Raw genomic sequence first — 22,232 nt, forward strand, 5'->3', positions numbered from 1 at the left:
GTCGCCAAGTTTAGGTCTGTCACAATCACAAAAGGAAGACTCCCAGAAGACTCAAGAAGTCAATGTTGAAATGTTGTATTATAGCATCCATCCATCCATCCATCCGTTTTCTACCGATTGTCTCTTTTCGGGGTTTCGGGTGGTGCTGGAGCTACATACCATTTTTTTTCTCCACTTTTTGGCTACAAAGTTGGGGCCAAGAGAGGCCCCTCATAATAAAGCACTCTCAACATCGCAAACTCTCCATTTAATACACACGCCGTAACTATATGTAATGTAGTAATCATCATTTGTAATATTTATTGATTATTGCCCCTTTTTTTTTTTTTTTTTTGCATACGGCGGTGTATTTATTTCATGGACACATCATAACTTTCGCTTTTTTCCTCCTACAACAACATTACTAATAATATTGACAGACTTCATGAGCCACAACAAAGACTACTTTGGGACATAGGATGATCCAGAACCTTATATTTTTTGAGCCTGAACATGAGGATGAGCTACAAGTTTTAGTAATAAGCAGAGCCAGGAAATTGCAGTGTTGCTCAGTGCTAAACAACAAATATAAAAGCTACAACCTTGATTAAAAAAAAAAACCACTTACTGTACAATATATATATATATATATATATATATATACTGACATCACATGGAAAAAGACCTTAAGTTCTGTGGTCAGATGAAACAAACATTATCTGTTTGGCCGCAATACCCAGCAATATGTTTGCAGGAGAAAAGGTGAGGCCTTTAATCCCAGGAACACCAATCCTACCGTCAAGCATGGTGGTGGTAGTATTATGCTCTGGGCCTGTTTTGCTGCCACTGGAACTGGTGCTTTACAGACAGTAAATGGGACGATGAAAAAGGTGGATTACCTCCAAATTCTTCAGGATAACCTAAAATCATCAGCCCGGAGGTTGGGTCTTGGGTGTTCCAACAGAACATAGACCCCAAACACACGTCAAAAGTGGTAAAGGAATAGCTAAGTCAGGCTAGAATGAAGGTTTTAGAATGGCCTTCCCAAAGTCCTGACTTAAACATGTGGACAATGCTGAAGAAACAAGTCCATGTCAGAAAAACAACAAATTTTGCTGAACTGCACTAATTTGTTCAAGAGCAGTGGTCAAAAATTTTAACCAGAAGCTTGTGGATGGCTACCAAAAGCGCCTTATTGCAGTGGAACTTGCCAAGGGACATGTGAGCAAATATTAACATTGCTGTATGTGTACATTGACCCAGCAGATTTGGTCACATTTTCAGTAGACCCATAACAAATTCATAAAAGAACCAAACCTCAAGAATGTTTTTTTTGACCAACAAGTATGTGCTCCAATCACTCTATCACAAAAAAAACAAGAGTTGTAGAAATGATTGGAAACTCAAGACAGCCATGACATTGTTCTTTACAAGTGTATGTAAACTTTTGATCGCGACTGTACATACATACATATATACATAGACAATGACTTCTGTTGTGTTTGATCATCCGTTTTACTGCCGATACTTTCTAAGATTTAGTGGGTGCGGCTTGCTTTCTAAAATACGGTACTCCCTTTTGTGGAATAAATTGTCACCTGTCATTATTTAGACAGCCTTAGAACTAAGATCCTGGGACGACTGCCACCTTCTAAAAAAGGGGATGTATATACTGTATATACTGTATATGTATAAATGTATGTGTATGTATGTATATATATATATACATACAGGGGGGCAAAAAAGTATTTATTCAGCCACTGATTGTGCAAGTTCTCCCACTTAAAATGATGACAGAGGTCTGTAATTTTCATCATAGGTACAGTTCAACTGTGAGAGACAGAATGCAAAAAAAATAATCCAGGAATTCACATTGTAAAGAATTTAAAATAATTTATTTGTAAATTATGGTGGAAAAATGAGTATTTGGTCAACCATTCAAAGCTCTCACTAATGGAAGGAAGTTATTGGCTCAAAATCTCATGATACATGGCCTTATTCATTCTTTCCTTAACACGGATCAATCGTCCTGTCCCCTTAGCAGAAAAATAGCCCCAAAGCATGATGTTTCCACCCCCATGCTTCACAGTAGGTGTGGTGTTCTTGGGATGCAACTCAGTATTCTTCTTCCTCCAAACACGACGAGTTGAGTTTATACCAAAAAGTTCCATTTTGGTTTCATCTGACCACATGACATTCTCCCAATCCTCTGCTGTATCATCCATGTATCCATTTTCCACCATAATTTACAAATAAATTATTTAAAATTGCTGCAATGTGAATTCCTGCATTTTTTTTTCACATTCTGTCTCTCACAGTTGAAGTGTACCTATGATGAAAATTACAGACCTCTGACATCATTTTAACTGGGAGAACTTGCACAATCGGTGGCTGACTAAATACTTTTTTGCCCCACTGTGTACATATATATATATATATATATATATATGTATATATATATATATATATATATATATATATATATTACACACACACACAGTGGTGTGCCGTCAGGGCCAGCAAGGCCTTCTCTGCTGGCCTAACATAATCAGAAATCATGATCATACTTAAATATAAAATTTTTTGCTTTGTTTTTACTTACCCTTAATATTTAAAAGTATTTATGTTCTCTTCATGCCATATTATGCTCCTTCCAGCGCTGTTCTTTTTAGTTTTAGTTTGTATCCAATCAGAATTCAGCCAGCTTATGTTGCCATGCTGTACCAAATCTGCCGGAGTCTTCCAGAATCAACAATATGGGCGTCCGTGAAGCTGTAAGTGAACGGACACATACATTTGATAGATAATTGCGATAGCCAATCAGATCGTAAGTTGTTGACAGTAGCCTATCTTAGTAGCCTGATGTTAACAAGACTGTGATTGGACACCCACTTGCATCCATCCATTTTCTACCGCTTATTCCCTTTTAGGGTGGCGGGGGGCGCTGGTGCCTATCTCAGCTACAATCGGGCAGAAGGCGGAGTACACCCTGGACAAGTCGCCACCTAATCGCAGGGCCAACACAGATAGACAGACAACATTCACACTCACATTCACACACTAGGGCCAATTTAGTGTTGCCAATCAACCTATCCCCAGGTGCATGTCTTTGGAAGTGGGAGGAAGCCGGAGTACCCGGAGGGAACCCACGCATTCACGGGCGGAACATGCAAACTCCACACAGAAAAATCCCGAGCCTGTATTTGAACCCAGGACTGCAGGAACTTCGTACTATGAGGCAGACGCACTAACCCCACTGCCACCGTGAAGCCCTGGACACCCACTTGTCATTCCGAAGTCAGTATCCATTCACAAGTTGCGATTTAGCAGAAAGCAGGAAGTGTTGCACTCTTGCCAGACATTGAACAAAACCTTGATGAGGTGGCAGATATATTGTAGCATCCAGGAAGAGTTGGTGCTGCAGGGGATTTTGGGTATTTGTTCTGTTGTGTTTATTTTGTGTTGCGGTGCAAATATTCTCCTGAAATGTGTTTTTCTTTGTTGTTTAGTGTGGTTTTACTATATGGCACATGTTTATGGCAGTGTTGACGTTTTTCTTTCAACCACCATTAGTGTGACGTGTACGGCTGGTGTGTAAGTAGGCCCTTCAATCACAGGTGTGTTCCACAGCAACAAAATCAGTACACATGTCAATGGCTGGACAGAGAGAAACTTTAACATGATGTCTTCAACTAAACACCGTTGTTAGCACAGAGATATATATCTGCAAGGCCATTTTCAAGAAGGATCTTTTAAGAGAAATTACTTTTGTGTGAGACGATGTCGACCAAACCCAGGAAGCTTACTCAGCTGGGAAGCGAGCTCAGCTGTTTTTGACACAGCCGACGACGAGGGGTACCACTGGTTTAAACGACGTGTCGAATCGTGAGTTCAAATATTTTATTTGTTCACTTTTAATATGCTTTTTTGCCATTTTGATTTTGACAGTACCACATAAGATCTGTTGTGATTGCTGATGCGTTTTAATTGACTTTTAAATGCGCCAGAAAATAACCTGATTTGTACACTGTTAAGGTGATTCAATGCGCAGTAGTGCGTACAAGTGTTTCTGTATAGCATTTCTCTAGCAATGGCCATGTGGTGATGTAAATGATGGCATTTTGAGATATAATAATTGAAGTCAGTCATCACTGAAAGCCACCACTGCCATTTTCAACATATATATATATATATATATATATATATATATGTGTGTATACATTTTTTGAAAGATGACACCTGATGGATATAAGATGTAGCTGCACTTTATGAGCCCCTGCCTCGAAAGAAAATAATGTTTGCTTTGGTGGCCTAAATCAGTGGTTCTCAAATGGGGGTACGCGTACCCCTGGGGGTACTTGAAGGTATGCCGAGGGGTACTTGAGATTTTTTTTAAATATTCTAAAAAATAGCAACAATTCAAAAATCCTTTATAAATATATTTATGAAGTATATGTATGTATATGTGTATATGTATACGTATATATGTATATGTATGTATGTATGTATATGTGTATATGTATATATATGTATGTATATGTATGTATGTATATGTATGTATGTATATGTATGTATATATATGTATATATGTATATATATGTGTATATATATATATATATATATATATATATATATATATATATATATATATATATATATTTTTTTTTTGAAAGATGAAACCTGATGGATATAAGATGTAGCTGCGCTTTATGAGCCCCTGCCTCGAAAGAAAATAATGTTTGGCTTTGATGCCCTAAAACAGTGGTTCTCAAATGGGGGTACTTGAAGGTATGCCAAGGGGTACTTGAGATTTTTTTTAAATATTCTAAAAAAATAGCAACAATTCAAAAATCCTTTATAAATATATTTATTTATAAAGTATATGTATGTATATACTTGTATACACACACACCTATATATCAATAAATAACTCCGTCCCGCGGGCCAAGTGCAACCTCTTCAATTTGGCCCGCAAGACAAGAAGTCATGAGTTTAATATGGAGTCTTACCCACAGGTGGATTGCACTTAGTTTTATAGACTGACACATTGTGTTGCCACCAAGGGGACAATTTGAGTACTTGAATGACCTTTAATCCTTCTCTGAATAGAAATATAAAATGTTATGCAAAAAACCTTCTTGAGTCATGGTGCAAAAAAAAAACAAAAAAACGCAACTTGCTCATTAAACTTTGTGGACATTAAGAAAAAATGTCCATGCACCAATAAACATTCAAAATTACACTCGTTTAAACCCACTACAAAGGATGATGGGAACATTAAAAAAAAAAAAACTTGTTAATTTTTTGTGCATTTTAGCTGCTTTGATATTTCTGATTGATTACAAAACTTTAAAGGAGTAAAACTTTAACACTTTACAGCTATATTAATTATTAATCATACATTCATTATCTTAATATCCATAAAATATACTCAAATGTATAAGATTGTTTTATAAATGTATTAAAACATTTTTTTAGCCCAATGCGGCCCCCAAAAGTTTGGACACTCCTGACTTGAGTCAACATGACCGTCATATTTGTATTTTGAGTTCCGTGCAGCGCTCACGATTGGTTAAATGCACGATGCGCAACCTGAACTCCATTGTAAAAATGTGTTTCTACATTTGTTTGTTCCATTTTATTTTATGCTCAAATCTCTAGCATGTTCACATTTGTTAAGTTTGCAGTTACGTTACCTTGATTTCGGCTACAGTGTCATTCTGATAAATTGTTTTTTTTATATTTTAATTGTACTATTTGAATGATGATAAATGAAGGTGTTGTGGCAGTTGCGGAAGTGATAAAAGTTTTAATGGTTTTTAATGTGAATACACTCAGACAAAGTCTAAATTAATTGTGTTCTGCATTGTGTTTTTGAAACTGCACCCGTTTTTTCCCCTCAGATTTTTCATTAACTTGGAAGTGTTTTGCCAAGAGGATTATATTGAATGTGTACATTTTACAATGTTGACCGAAGTGAAACAAAACAATACAAAGTTGTCCTTACTTTTATTATGCAATGATTCTACCAGTCCGGCCCACGTGAGAATCGATTTTCCTTCATTGCGGACGCTGTGCTAAAATGAGAGTAAATGTTGGTTAGTTGTTTGTCTAGTCCAGGGGTCACCAACGCGGTGCCCTCGGGCACCAGGTAGCCCGTAAGGACCAGATGAGTCGCCCGCTGGCCTGTTCTAAAAATAGCTCAAATAGCAGCACTTACCAGTGAGCTGCCTCTATTTTTTTAATTTTATTTATTTAGTAGTAAGCTGGTCTCGTTTTGCTCGACATTTTTAATTCTAAGAGAGACAAAACTCAAATAAAATTTGAAAACCCCCAAAAATATTTTAAAGACTTGGTCTTCACTTGTTTAAATAAATTCATTATTTTTTTACTTTGTTTCTTATAACTTTCAGAAAGACAATTTTAGAGAAAAAATAGAACCTTAAAAAGGATTTTAGGATTTTTAAACACATATACCTTTTTACCTTTTAAATTCCTTCCTCTTCTTTCCTGACAATTTAAATCAATGTTCAGGTTTTTTTTTTTATTGTAAAGAATAATAAATACATTTTAATTTAATTTTTCATTTTAGCTTCTGTTTTCACCGACAAAAAATATTTGTGAAATATTTATTCAAACTTATTATGATTAAAATAAAAATAAAACAATTCTGTCAAATCTAGCAAATCTTTAGAATCAAATTTAAATCTCATTTCAAAGTCTTTAGAATTTCTTTTAAAATTTTTGTTCTGGAAAATCTAGAAGAAATAATAATTTGTCTTTGTTAGAAATATAGCTTGGTCCAATTTTGTTATATATTCTAACAACATGCAGATTGGAATTTAACCTATTTAAAACATGTCTTCAAAATTCTAAAATTAATCAGGAAAAATGACTAAGGATGTTCCATAAATCATTTTTTTAATTTTTAAAAAAAGATTCGAATTAGCTAGTTTTACTCTTCTTTTTTTCAATTGAATTTTGATTTTTAAAGACTCGAAATTGAAGATAAACTGTTTTAAAATTTTATTTTAATTTTTTTCGTGTTTTTTCCTCTTTTAAACCATTCAATTAAGTGTTTTTTTTCATCATTTATTCTCTACAAAAAAACTTCCGTAAAAGGAAAAAAAAATGTACGACGGAATGACAGACAGAAATACCAATTTTTTAAAAATACATATATAGATTTATTTATTAAAGGTAAATTGAGCAAATTGGCAATTTCTGGAAATTTCTTTAAGTGTGTATAAAACTGGTAGCCCTTCGCATTAATCAGTACCCAAGAAGTACCTCTTGGTTTAAAAAAGTTTGGTGACCCCTGGTCTAGTCTATACCTCCCAACCAAAGTCTGCTGGTATAGGCTCCATCCCCCTTTGTGACCATGGGCATGAATAGATAAATACATTATTAAAAGACACTTTTACAATGAGTAGTTGGAAAACATTTATGTTGTAATATGACCTGTATCACCAGCAGGGGGCAATGTTGAATCAGCAGTCATTTCCCTTGGCTCACTTTTGGCCAAGTGAACCCAACCTTGGCACAGGTGTTGGTTTTGACTTGGGACTATCACAATAAGAGCGCCAAAAGCCACATTTAGGCTGCTGCACATGTTTTGGTTATAAATTCCAAGCATGTTCTTGACGGCGGACGTCCACAGGCAGCCATCTGCCGCACGACCCAGCATGAACGCGTACCCTGCCTCTAATGAGCCTGCACTTAGGAGGCTTGTTATCTAGTGCCCTGACGAGCTCCCTAATGAGACCCCTAGCACCTCTGACTGAACGCTTCCCAACCTTCTGGTACACAAACAACGCTGAAATCTCACTTGGATAACTTCCTTTTACCCGCAACTATGTCTTACATCGCCTGCGTCTTTGTGGCTTGACAGACTCGTCGATACTTATTGTTAATATATCCTGCGGGGAGTAAAGACCTCCACCAAGGCTTCCCGATTAGGATCAGCACCAAATGATGCCCCCTTGTTCGTCACATTTCTAACAATGGTGAAATAATTCTACAGTCTACACCTTGTCTCTCCTTGCCGAATTCCTAATGTCCGACTTAAGTCCTTTTGTCCCCTGTTAAAATTTGCAAGGTATGGTTCAGTCCAGGGGTGTCAAACTCAAACACAGAGTGGGCCAAAATTTTAAACTGAACAAAGCCGCGGGCCAAGGTTGAACAAATTAACCTTTTAATAGGGACCCAAACAAGTTTTGCATTGAATATTGAACAAGCGAGACTTATATAACTTTATAGTGACATGCAAATTTGAGTTTCAAATACTAATAATTTAAAAATAGCAATGGCATATCAAATCAAATTTAAATAGAAATTGGATGCCTCTTTTCTATTTGCAGCCATCTCAGGTAAATATCAAAATAAACTTTTCCCACAGACTAATAATAATTTTTTTATATTGTAGCGTCCAGGAAGAGGTAGTGCTGCAAGGGTTTCTGTGTATTTGTTCTGTTGTGTTTATGTTGTGTTACAGTGTGGATGTTCTCCCGAAATTTGCTTGTCGTTCTCGTTTAGTGTTGGTTCACAATGTGTAACAGTCTTAAAGTTGTTTATACGGCCACCCTCAGTGTGACCTGTATGGCTGTTGACCAAGCTTAAATTGCATTAGCGTGTGTAAAAGCCACATATATCATGTGACTAGGCCGGCACGCTGCTTCTACGTAGGAAAAGCGGACATGACGAAAGGTTTTAGAGGACGCATGAGACAGTGCCTTTAAGGCACGCCCCCAGTATTGTTGTCCAGGTGGGAATCGGGAGAAATTTGGGAGAATGGATGCCCCCTGTGATTTTTGTGGGGGGCACTGAAATTTGGGAGTCTCCTTGGAAAATCAGGGGCCGGGGGGGGGGTTAGCAAGTATGAGTATTAGCGGTGAATGCGGTGTTACAGTGACACCGCCGCTGTATAATACCGGCGGGCCAGCTCTAATGTTAATTTGATATTGCCTCAAGGGCCAAATGAAAATACACGGCGGGCCAGAGTTTGACACCTATGGTTTAATCTTAGGCGGGGGTCAGCAACCCGCCGCTCGACAGCTGCAGGCACACCACCAGCAGAAAACATAAAAAAATTAAACTCAGCAGCCAAAATGTCATTCTCGCAATTGTTGGATAGGAATTCAAACCATAATCAAGCATGCACCACTATAGCTCTTGTCTCAAAGTAGGTGTACTGTCACCACCTGTCACATCATGCTGTGACTTATTTTGAGTTTTTTGCTGTTTTCCTGTGTGTAGTGTTTTAGTTCTTGTCTTGCGCTCCTATTTTGAAGGCTTTACCTATTTTGTTGGTATTTTCCTATAACAGTCTCATGTCTTCCTTGAACGCTATTCCCCAGCACCTTCTTTGCAATCAAGACTATTTAAGTTGTGCGTATGCTATCCTTCTTTGTGGGGACAGTGTTGATGGTCATGTCATGTACGGATGTACTTTGTGGACGCCGTCTGCTGCTCCACACTCTGTATGTCTTTGCTTTTGTCCAGCATTCTGTTTTTGTTTACTTTGTAGCCAGTTCAGTTTTAGTTCCGTTCTGCACAGCCTTCCCTAAGCTGCAAAGCCTTTTCATTGGGGCACTCAACCTTTTTTATATTTTTGGCTCATGCCTTAAATACTTTTTTTACCTGCACACTGCCTCCCGCTGTCGTCTGCAATTAGCGACCTGCTGCCACCTACCGATATGGTAGAGTATAACACGATGACTCTGCCGAGCTCTAGACAGCACAGACACTCGGTTGGTTGAGTGGCCGTGCCAGCAACTTGAGGGTTGCAGGTTCGATTCCCGCTTCCGCCATCCTAGTCACTGCCGTTGTGTCCTTGGGCAAGGCACTTTACCCACCTGCTCCCAGTGCCACCCACACTGGTTTAAATGTAACTTCGATGTTGGGTTTCACTATGTAAAGCGCTTTGAGTCACTAGAGAAAAGCGCTATATAAATATACTTCACTTCACTTCACAACAATGGCACATTTGCGGTTTATAATTACTGGTTTGCAAAAAATACTTTTAACCCAATTAGGTGAAATTACATACTCTCCCACGGCACACAAGACAATATCTGACGGTACACTAGTGTGCCGCGGCACAGTGGTTGAAAGACACTGGTCTAATCCACTTCTGAGACGTTTTTACTCCAGCTGTGCAGGAAATATACACTTTTAAAAATGGTACATGCAACCATGCCCCTTTTTGCTCATTTTATTGTTTGTTTTTAATCATTCAAATTGTAAAATTTGATTTGTAAAATCATGAAAAATTTAATTTTTCCCCAAAAAATTAATCTATGAATGTAAAATAAAAAAAAAGTTTTTTATTATTCAAATTGCTCATTTTAATCATACTGTTTGTATTTTACCCATGTGATGCACTGTGAGAAGTGCCGTAAAAATCAAATATACTCCATTTAAAAAAAACAAATATAAATAAGTCATCAGTATCGGCTCGAAAAGATGTCAACATTCAGTGCAGGACAAGTCATTTTTTGACACAAACAGACTGAGACGTATTTTTCTGCTTAATCGTTTTCACTTAGCATGATGCTAATTGAACAATTTGCGGAGCAATTTAATGGTTTAATCACACAGATTGCTGCTATTTGTTTGGATGTTTTGGAGTGTCTGAGATCTTTTATCACAAATGCTTGTTCTTATAAAGTGCTGCTTTTTGTTTTGCTCTTGTTTTATATCACTTAAAATATTTTCTGTGTCTGCATCGTAAGGTCGGGTTTGTTCGATTCTTCTTTTTCCCGTGTGATTGCGCTCTGCAACATTTGGATTTCAATCAACCTCCAGGTCGCAGTCCGCTTTGCTGCTCGCTCGCCTCATTCTGCCGGCTACCTTGTGTGCAAAAATCCCATTCAAGCCACAAAGTCTTCCGCTTTTCCGCTCAATTGCACGGTCTTACGCTGCCTCGGCAGTAATGCAATGTGGTCGCCTACATGCGGTCCCTAATCGTGTTTGCTATCTATGCAGCTTTGTCTATTTTCTGGTCTGCATTCCTAAACGGATATAGATGGCAAAGTAACAGGAACGAGTTAATACAAATAAAGTAACAGGAATGAGTTAATACAAAAGGACAGGGCAGACCTTTGTTTTGGAATGTTTTTATATTCCATTAACTCATTTGCAGAGAAACCTAAGGTCCATAAGTATATATTTGAGATCTCAAATAACATCAAAGAGACCGGGAGACAAAGAAAAACTTCCAGGTCTTTATACAGGAATGTTGTGGTCAAATCTTGGGAAAGGCAGCAATACAGCATCAATCACAAAAGAAACCCATTCAGAGAGTAACCTTTGACAAGAAGACAAATACTATATAATTTAGTGGTATTTCTCATCACAATAGTGTTATTCTATGCTCGTGGAAGGTTGGGGTTAGTTAATTTTACGTTAATTTTAACACTGTGATTACCAGCGGAATTATTCATGACCTATCGTGCTAAGATTTATCTGAGAGCCAGATGCAGTCATCAGAAGAGCCACATCTAGCTCGAGAGCCATTGGTTCCCTACCCCTGGTCTAACCAGAGGTGGGTAGTAACGCGCTACATTTACGCCGTTACATCTACTTGAGTAACTTTTGGGATAAATTGTACTTGTAAGAGTAGTTTTAATGCAATACACTTTTACTTTTACTTGAGTATATTTATAGAGAAGAATTGCTACTTTTACTCCGCTCCATTTATCTACATTCAGCTCGCTACTCGCTACAGATTTTTATCGATCTGATAATGCACGTTTTGTTTTGTTTTGTCAGACAAACCTTCAAAGTAGATCTATCACATGCCTGCGTTTCACCAATCAAATGCAGTCACTGGTGACGTTTGTCTCCGTTTCACCAATCAAACAGAGCCAGGCGGTCACATGATTAACTGCACGTATTTTTATAAAAAATTTTATAAACCTTTTTTTTCATAGATTTCAACATTTACAAACAGTTGAAAATAATAATCAAAGTAAGTACAAAAACAGTATACAAACCGTACAAAACAGCGCCAGGGGGTTGTAAATTCAAAGTAACAAAAATAGAATGCAAAAAATATATATATATAAAATCAACAAAGTGCAAAGCCATAGGCTCACTCAATCTCAGTAAATAACTTAAATTTGGAACACAGCATCATCGTTTTCACAGCTTTTTGGTTGTTGGAGGTAGTGTTTTAATGTAGAGTTCTAAATCTTTTTTAAGGCACAAAAAACAGATCGGGTATTGAATATAAAACTTAGCCAATAGTATAATGAGGTTGCTAAGGTAAAATTAATTTTCAATTTTTTTTTCAATACAGTATAAAACCAAATTTATATCATTTAATATATATTATTGTTTTAGTTCCTTTAGAGATATTCCTGGCTCTCAATTTGTTCATTGCTATTTTTATGTTTTTGTGCATTACTTGTTGCCGTCATCATTAAACGAACAGGTTACTCATCAGTTACTCAGTACTTGAGTAGTTTTTTCACAACAGACTTTTTACTTTTACTCAAGTAAATATTTGGGTGACTACTCCTTACTTTTACTTGAGTAATAAATCTCTAAAGTAACAGTACTCTTGCTTGAGTACAATTTCTGGCTACTCTAGCCACCTCTGGGTCTAACTCATACTGACTAGAGTACACAAGCTATGGAGATAATAGCCGTAGAAAAAACTGCATTTAGTTCAGATAATAAAGAATAATATAGTGGAATATTGGATCCATTATTTAAATTAGTTTTAACTATTAAATGAACCAAAAATAAGACTTATTTTCATTCTTGTGGTATATATTGGACAGTGTGTTGTCAAGCTTATGAGATGCGATGCAAGTGTAAGCCACTGTGACATTATTGTTCGTTTTTTAGTTATTTAAAAAAAATGTTTTATAAATGGCTGTGATGTCAATGTAAATGAGGGATTTTTAATCACTGTCATGTTGGAATTCTTATTAATACCGTAATTATTCATTATTGTTTGACTAAAGACATGCACCAGGAGATAGGTTGGCTGGCAACACTAAAATGGTCACTAGTGTGTGCATGTTGTCTAGCTGTGTTGGCCCTGTGGTGAGGTGGCGACTTGTCCAGGGTGTACCCCGCCTTCCGTCCAAATGCAGCTGTGATATGCTCCACCGACCCTAAAAGGGACAAGCGGTAGAAAATGGATGGATGGATAGTTTTGCGTCATGTTTGTGTGTCCTCTCAATTACTCTGCTATTCTGAATGTTGCTGGGCCTGGTTGGGTTTGAAATTGTACTAGCGTATTTTCCGGACTATAAGGCGCACTTAAAATGCTTTTTTCTCTATAAACTCGACAGTGCGCCTAATTTAAGGAATACGTTTGGTTGAGCTTATGGACCTCAAAGGTATTTCGTTTGGTTAAAGTTAAAGTACCAATGATTGTCAAACACACACTAGGTGAGGTGAAATTTGTCCTCTGCATTTTACCCATCCCCTTGTTCACCCCCTTAGAGGTGAGGGGAGCAGTGAGCAGTAGCGGTGGCTGCGCCCGGAAATCATTTTTGGTGATTTAACCTCCAATTCCAACCCTTGATGCTGAGGGAGGTAATGGGTCCCAATTTTTTTAGTCTTTGGTATGACTCGGCCGGGGTTTGAACTCACAACCTACCGATCTCATGGCGGACACTCAAACCATTAGGCCACTGAGTATGTACATGGTGTATTGATAAGTATGACCAGTAGATGGCAGTCAAACATAAGAGATATGAGTAGACTGCACTATGATTGCAATATGACTAAAGTAAACACCAATATTTTATATATTCCAATGAAAATTAAGAACATTACATACGGCGTTTAAAAATCTATCAAAAATGTTTTAGTACGACTTTGATAAGCTATGTAGCCGCACCACTTGATATGCTTCAACTACGAGTATTATTATGGTGTGTGTATAAGGTAAGATAACATTATCTGGGGTTTTGTTTCGCTATATTATGCAAAAGCAACTTTTTTTTTTACCTTCTGGTACCTGCTGATCTGTATGTGGGATCTGCATAAATCCAGAAAAATTGCGCAGGATTTTTTGTCGACCGTGCCGGCACCTTAGTCAATTAGCTTCTTCTTTTTCCTCTATCTTCTTGAAGTGAATTATATTTTGAAGTGAAGTTAATTATATTTATATAGCGCTTTTCTCTAGTGACTCGAAGCGCTTTACATAGTGAAACCCAATATCTAAGTTACATTTAAACCAGTGTGGGTGGCACTGGGAGCAGGTGGGTAAAGTGTCTTGCCCAAGGACACAACAGCAAACTGGGATGGCGGAAGCGGGAATCGAACCCGGAACACTCAGGTTGCTGGTACGGCCACTTTACCAACCGAGCTATGCCATTATGGGACATTCATCCTCCGCTGTTGCCATTTCTAATATAGTGTAAAGTTCTTACTTATATCTGTCAGTAAACTTGCCATAAAAGTGCCAAAACATACCGGTGTAGTGAGTTTACATTATTCACCAAAGGAACTTTAGTTATTAGAGTGTTACATTTTTTCACGTGACACATTTCTGGTGTTGTTGTTTCCGAATGAAGAGATGCTGTTCAGACAGTGGCTTGAAGATGATCTGTAAAACATAATGTATGCAACATTTTGACCAAAGAAGCACCATTACATGTTATGTAGACCACAAGGAAGTGTTTTACATTTAGAAAAAAAATATAATATGACTCCTTTAATGCGCCCTATAATCCGGTGCGCCTTATATATTAAAAAAGATAAAAAATAGACCATTCATCGTGCGCCTTGTAATGGTCCGTAAAATGTTATTTTATTATTGTGTATTACTTTGTTGGACTGCTTAAACATTTTGTACTAGAAACAAAACAAAAAAACAATGGATATCACATACTTTTTTACGAAAATTAAGTCTACTTTTCCAAGGTGGGGGTTATCACTAAAAACATACGGCATGTCTACTTTTGACGCTTGCATGCTTTGACTTTGTGGATTTTTGTAGTCCTTCCAGTTGTTTCTACTGTACAAAACCAGTGAAGTTGGCACGTTGTGTAATTCGTAAATAAAAACAGAACACAATGATTTGCAAATCCTTTTAAACTTATATTCAATTGAATGGACTGCAAAGATAAGATATTTAATGTTCAAACTGAGAAACTTATTTTTTTCTTGCAAATAATCATTAACTTAGAATTTGATGGCAGCAACACATTGCAAAAAAGTTGGCAAAGGGGCATTTTTAACACTGTGTTACATGGCCTTTCCTTTTAACAACACTCCGTAAACGTTTGGGAACTGAGGAGACCAATTTTTGAAGCTTTTCAGGTGGAATTCTTTCCCATTCTTGCTTGATGTGCAGCGTAAGTTGTTCAACAGTCCGGGGTCTCCATTGTGGTATTTTAGGCTTCATAATGGGCCACACATTTTCAATGGCAGACAGGTCTGGACTACGGACAAGCCAGTCTAGTACCGGCACTCTTTTACTATGAAGTTACACTGTTGTAATAAGTGGATCGACATTGTCTTGCTGAAATAAGCAGGGGCGTCCATGATAACGTTGCTTGGATGGCAAAATATGTTGCTATGAAACCTGTTTTTACCTTTCAGCATTAATGGTGCCTTCACAGATGTGTAAGTTACCCATGCTTTGGGCACTAATACACCCCCCTACCATCACAGATGCTGGCTTTTGAACTTTGCGCCTAGAACAATCCGGATAGTTATTTTCCTCTTTGTTCCGGAGGACACAACGACCACAGTTTTCAAAAACAATTTGAAATGTGGACTTGTCAGAGACCACAGAACACTTTTCCACTATGCATCAGTCCATCTTAGATACACTTGGGCCCAGTGAAGCCGGCGGTGTTTTTCTGGGTGTTGTTGATAAATGGCTTTCGCGTTGCATCGTAGAGTTTTAACTTACACTTACAGATGCAGCGACGAAGTGTAGTTACTGACAGTGTTTTTCTGAAGTGTTCCTGGGCCCATGTGGTGATATCCTTTACACACTGATGTCGCTTTTTTATGCAGCACTGCCTGAGGGATCGAAGGTCACAGGCATTAAATGTTGGCTTTCGGCCTTGCATTGATTGCTCCAGATTCTCTGAACCTTTTGATGATATTACGGACCGTAGATGTTGAAATCCCTAAATTCCTTGCAATAGTTAGTTGAGATATGTTGTTCTTAAACTGTTCGACAATTTGCTCATGCATTTGTTGACAATGTGGTGACCCTCACCCCACCCTTGTTAGTGAATGACTGAGCGTTTCATGGAAGGTGCTTTTTTACCCAATCATGGCACCCACCTGTTCCCAATTAGCCTGCACACCTGTGGGATGTTTCAAATAAGTGTTTGATGAGCATTCCTCAACTTTATCAGTTGAAACGTTAAATATATTTTCTTTGCAGTCCATTCAATTGAATATAGGTTAAAAAGGATTTGCAAATCATTGTATTCTGTTTTTATTTACGATTTACACAATGTGCCAACTTCACTGGTTTTGGGGTTTGTATCATTATTATTGTATTAATGTGTATTACTTTGTTGGACTGATTAAACATTTTGTATTAAAAACAAAAAACAATGGAAATCACATAATTTTCTACAAAAATGAGGTCTACTTTTCCAAGGTGGCGGTTATGACTAAAAACATACGGCAGGTCTACTTTTGACGCTTGCATGCTTTGACTCTGTGGATTGTTTTAGTCCTTCCAGTTGTTGCTATTGTAGTTTAAAAAAACTGCATTTTCGTTTGGACGAGAGGCTGAAACGAAAGGAAAAATGTGTTTCTTTTTCTGAAACATCCGCATTCCTTTTGACGTAGTCTGATTTCAAAACTCTTGACTATACTCTTGAAAGTAAGAGAGCTACCCAGTTAACCTCTTGGTGACCTGACTTTGCCACGTCGGCATGTTGGCGGAACATTCCCAAGACAACCGAGATACACATTTGGAGACGTTTCAATTCATTTAAGTCTATTTGCTTTTATTTTCAGTCTGCTCCAACCTGAAGGGAACTGGCGGGCTCTTTAGACGCCGATGTTGCCGGTTGTAACTGCGCACCACCTGCTTCTACAAAGACACTTTTCAGGTTTTTATGTTGTTTTTTTGGAGTTTTGATTCCGAGAGAGCGAAGGCTTTCGAGTTGACTGCACAGGGAAATGGATTGATGTCATTTCATCTTCGTTATTTTCTCGACAGTGGAAATGAAAAATGCTAATTTTAACTGACAAAGTGTCGGGGCGACAGAGGCTTTGGGCCCCCCGGAGGATTTTCTTCTCAACGTATTCAGTATTTGGGCAAGTACTCTCTTTCCAAGTTAATACAATATCTGTTCCTTGTCACCTTCAAACTTTCTGAGGTTACAACCCAGCAAGAACATTCAGAGTTTTACAAGACGGACTCATTTTCTAATTCTTTGTACTGAGCAAATGACTATGTTTATGGTTTCTAAGGGGCCCTTTTATCCAAAACCCACCTTTCTTACTTATTGGGTTGTGTATTTGTGATCTGCGTAAGTCGCACTTACCCATTAGGGAGACTGGGGGTTGAGGTGGGCGGGGTTGGGGTGTGCGGGGTGGGGCGGGGGGCGGGGTTAAGGGGGGAGGAGTATATTTATAGCTAGAATTCACTGAAATTCAAGTATATATATATATATATTTCTCCAGGGACGTGCACATGATTATAGAGGGGCAGGGGCTCAAAGTCAGAAAAGGGCAGGACATTTTTTTTTGGTCCTTTACACAATATGGAAATTAATGTAAAATTAAATTTGCTAAAAGGAAGCTAACTACTTAGCTGTGTGTCCTTTGTGGGTAAAAGTGATTGCCAATTATTTTGTGTCAGCAAATTATTGTCATAATGAATTAATTCACATTATCATAGAATTGAAAGACATGAAAAGCAACAAAACACTGGTTTATTATTAGGCTATTTATTGTTAAAGATAAGCACTTTAATATTGAACATCGAACAGTGCAACATGAACTTTGAAAATTAAAAAAATATATAAAAATACCCAAATGGAAAAAATTTCAATGTGAAAATCTGTCCTCCTTCCCTGAACTTGATGAAAACACCATCAAGTTGTAACTTATGGTCTTTCTCACTTAATGCTCAAACTAAACAACTGAAACGCAATACAACTTTATATCTAAACCTCTACTGTGTGAGAAATGTGATCCGCCGTAAACACAGTGAATTTTATTTTGAAAATTGACCCGGTGTTTTATTTTTTATTTTTTGTACACTACTTTCTGTCCCGCACAATCCACTCTGCTCTGTGCGTAATTGATATGCCGTGCTCATTTGATGCGCTGTGCTCCGACGTCCGGCAAAAACAAAAGCGGACACATTGAATAATAGAACAATACAGCGTTTTTCTGAAATATGACCCATATTAGATGCTGAATAAGTGGACAGCGACTAGACCATAACTCACCGGTTCAAGTTGCTCCACTGTCACGTCTGCTCAGGCCGCAGTTGGCGCTCTCTCCTCTCTCTCTCTCTCACTCACTCACTCGCCCTCTCTCTCTCTCCGGCAGAAGCGCAGGCTCAAACAACCTGGTATTACAAGAAAACGTGGAGTTTTTGTAGCGCTGTTTTTTTTGTTTTTTTTTTGTTTTTTTACATCCCTAACAGGAATTTATTAATGTTGTTTAAAGAGGAAAAAAAAACACACACACACAGGCAGAGGGCACTTTTTAAGACGAGGCAAAAAATGGCAGGGGCTCAAGCACCCATAGGGCCCTATGTGTGCACGTGCCATTATATATATGTATATACATACACCCACACATAACGTTCCTCCCTACTCATTGTTGTATTTGAAAGTGCAATGCTTCGCAGCCGGTAGCAAAGCCTTTGAAGGAGCATAGGTATGGGCAGCATCTGTGGGCAGCATCTGTGACATTTAATTTGCAGGTAAGGAGTGAGTTTAGGGTTGAATTGTCCATCCTTGTTCTATTCACTGTCACTTTGGACATTACTACGTGCTTTAGGTTTAAAGCAATGCATGATGGGATTCCGGATGTTATGTGTCAGAGCATTAACGTGCCGGCTGGAATAAACACACACTGAGAAATAGCTCAGTGCCTGCCTACTTTATGGGTTATAGATAAACCTTTGGATAACGGAGAGGAATATATTAGTCTCCTTCTTGTTGTGTGTGCAGTTGTGCACTCTCCAAAAGCCGTAGATGTTATAACGTGACTGGGCCGACACGCTGTTTGTACGGAGGAAAAGTGGACGTGACGACAAGCTGTCCTCACTCAGGTCCGGCATTAATTCTGGACAATGGTTGTCCCGGGAGATTTTCGTGAGAGGTACTGAAATTCAGGAGTCTCCCGGAAAATTCGGGAAGGTTGGCGAATATGGCGTAAGTCCCTGAATTTTGAAATCAAAGCGTGGAGGCATTGCAGAGATATTTATAAAAATTTCGGTAACACTTTAGTATGGGCAACATATTCACCATTAATAAGTTGCTTATTAACATGCAAATTAGTAACATATTGGCTCTTAATTAGTCATTTATTAAGTACTTAATGCCTTATCCTGCATGGCCTTATTATACGACCAGTAAGCCATTAACTCAGTCTTCCCTTAAGAACCTCAGAACTATTGCATATTAGTAACCCTAACCCTAAACTAGGCCTGGCAATTATTTTACTCAGGGTGCCAGATTTAGATAAAAAAGTGTGTCTTGGGGCCGATATATCGATTTTTAAGAACACTAATACAAAACCTCACAATAATGATTGAAAGCTAACAACGTTATGACAGAGCGCCTTAAATACCGGAGTGGAATTTGACATTTTTTTCCTGGATGAGACACCCAGAAGGTACATGAAAATAAAGAACGTGGGATTTACAATATTAACTATGTACGATAAAACACTGAATATTGACATGTTTTACAATCAACCGAAACACAACCAAAATGCAACAATCCATCCATCCATCCATCTTCTTCCGCTTATCCGAGGTCGGGTCACGGGGGCAACAGCCTAAGCAGGGAAACCCAGACTTCCCTCTCCCCAGCCACTTCGTCTAGCTCTTCCCGGGGGGTCCCGAGGCGTTCCCAGGCCAGCCGGGAGACATAGTCTTCACAACGTGTCCTGGGTCTTCCCCGTGACCTCCTACCGGTTGGACGTGCCCTAAACACCTCCCTAGGGAGGCGTTTGGGTGGCATCCTGACCAGATGCCCGAACCACCTCATCTGGCTCCTCTCGATGTGGAGGAGCAAGGGCTTTACTTTGAGTTCCTCCCGGATGGCAGAGCTTCTCACCCTATCTCTAAGGGAGAGCCCCGCCACACGGCGGAGGAAACTCATTTCGGCCGCTTGTACCTGTGATCTTATCTTTTCGGTCATGACCAAAGGCTCATGACCATAGGTGAGGATGGGAACGTAGATCGACCGGTAAATTGAGAGCTTTGCCTTCCGGCTCAGCTCCTTCTTCACCACAACAGATCGGTACAACGTCCGCATTACTGAAGACGCCGCACCGATCCGCCTGTCGATCTCACGATCCAGTCTTCCCTCACTCGTGAACAAGACTCCTAGGTACTTGAACTCCTCCACTTGGGGAAGGGTCTCCTCCCCAACCCGGAGATGGCACTCCACCCTTTTCCGGGCGAGAACCATGGACTCGGACTTGGAGGTGCTGATTCTCATTCCGGTCGCTTCACACTCGGCTGCGAACCGATCCAGCGAGAGCTGAAGATCCCGGTCAGATGAAGCCATCAGGACCACATCATCTGCAAAAAAAAAAAACCCACCTACAATCTGTGGTATCTCATAGTGACCAAAGTAACTAACAAAAAGACCATAGTAACTAATTAGATGACCATAGTAACTAGTATATCGTGCAGATTCCAAGCATTGAATGACTCAGTATTGTTGAAGACTTACGGTCATTAGAAAACACGAGTGCACATCATAATGGCAGCTACACTTTCCATCTTAAAAATCTAAAATAATTATTTGGGAATGTCTGGCGGGCCTGATTGAATACAACTGTCAGGTTCAAACACTGATGACATCTATTAAACAGACAAGAAGCAAGGAATTAAACAGAGACTGAATTCAATTTAGCTCAATGAGGAGAAACCCGTAGACCTGTACCCTTGTATAGTGTCGTCCCGTGCTCTGACAAGAGAATTCTACGCCCCCTCTTTCATTTGGACTTTCCCAGATTACAACAACTAAATGTGTGCATCTCTTATTCTTTTTGATAACATTGTTATTCTGAAGCTAACCAATAATAAATAAAATACTTTAATGCGACTTCTTGAACAGGTGCGGTAGAAACGGATGGGTGGATGGATTAAAATGCATGAGAATGTTTTATATTTTGAACGTTATTTTTAATACTGTGATTACCAGCGGAATTATTAATTACTTATCGTGTTAGGCCATGTCAGCTAAGATTTATCTGAGAGACAGATGCGGTCATAAAAAGAGCCACATCCGGCTCGAGAGCAATAGCTTCCCTACCCCTGCCTTATTCGTTTCCCAGTGTCCAAATAACACTAAATTAAGTCTTTGTTACTTAGAATGTGTTTCACATACTAAAGTGTTACCATATGCATATACATGCATAACTATAACACAAGACAATAACTATCCCTTCATTGTCCTTGTGGTCGCAATGTTTATCCAATCTACCACTCAGTTTTCCGAGATAGAGCTGTTTTGATATTTTCAATTCCGTTGACTCGTGGGCAAAATAATCTTTAGTCTTGATTGTCACTGTAAAATAGTTTTTCTTCAGAGTGTTTGGTCTAGGTGGAGTTTAGCGTTAGTGTTCTTAGCAGATGGAACAAACTGGCAGCTGGTTTCTGAAGGTGATTTCCATATAGATGACTGCTCCCAGCAGGTTGGACTATTGAGTGCGTGTGAAAACTGGAGTCGTTTACACAAAAGCGAGATTATTGAGTAAGTGAACACAGTCGGTCCTGTACAAAGACAACGCCACTTTACAGACTCTAACGTTATTTTGGAAGGACAGTTAGGACCCCCCTTTTTTTTTAAATGGGGAGAGTCATCCCAGCATACTTGCCAACCTTGAGACCTCCGATTTCGGGAGGTGAGGGGGTGGGGGGCGTGGTCGGGGGTGGAGCGGAGGAGTGGTTGGGGCGGGGGGCGTGGTTAAGAGGGGAGTATAATTCACCAACTCGTGTATTTCATATATACTTCATATATATATATATATATATATATATATATATATATATATATATATGTGTATATATGTATATATATATGTATATGTATATGTATATATATGTA

Source organism: Nerophis ophidion, linkage group LG24 (genome assembly GCF_033978795.1).
Source record: "Nerophis ophidion isolate RoL-2023_Sa linkage group LG24, RoL_Noph_v1.0, whole genome shotgun sequence".
Classification (NCBI taxonomy): domain Eukaryota; kingdom Metazoa; phylum Chordata; class Actinopteri; order Syngnathiformes; family Syngnathidae; genus Nerophis; species Nerophis ophidion.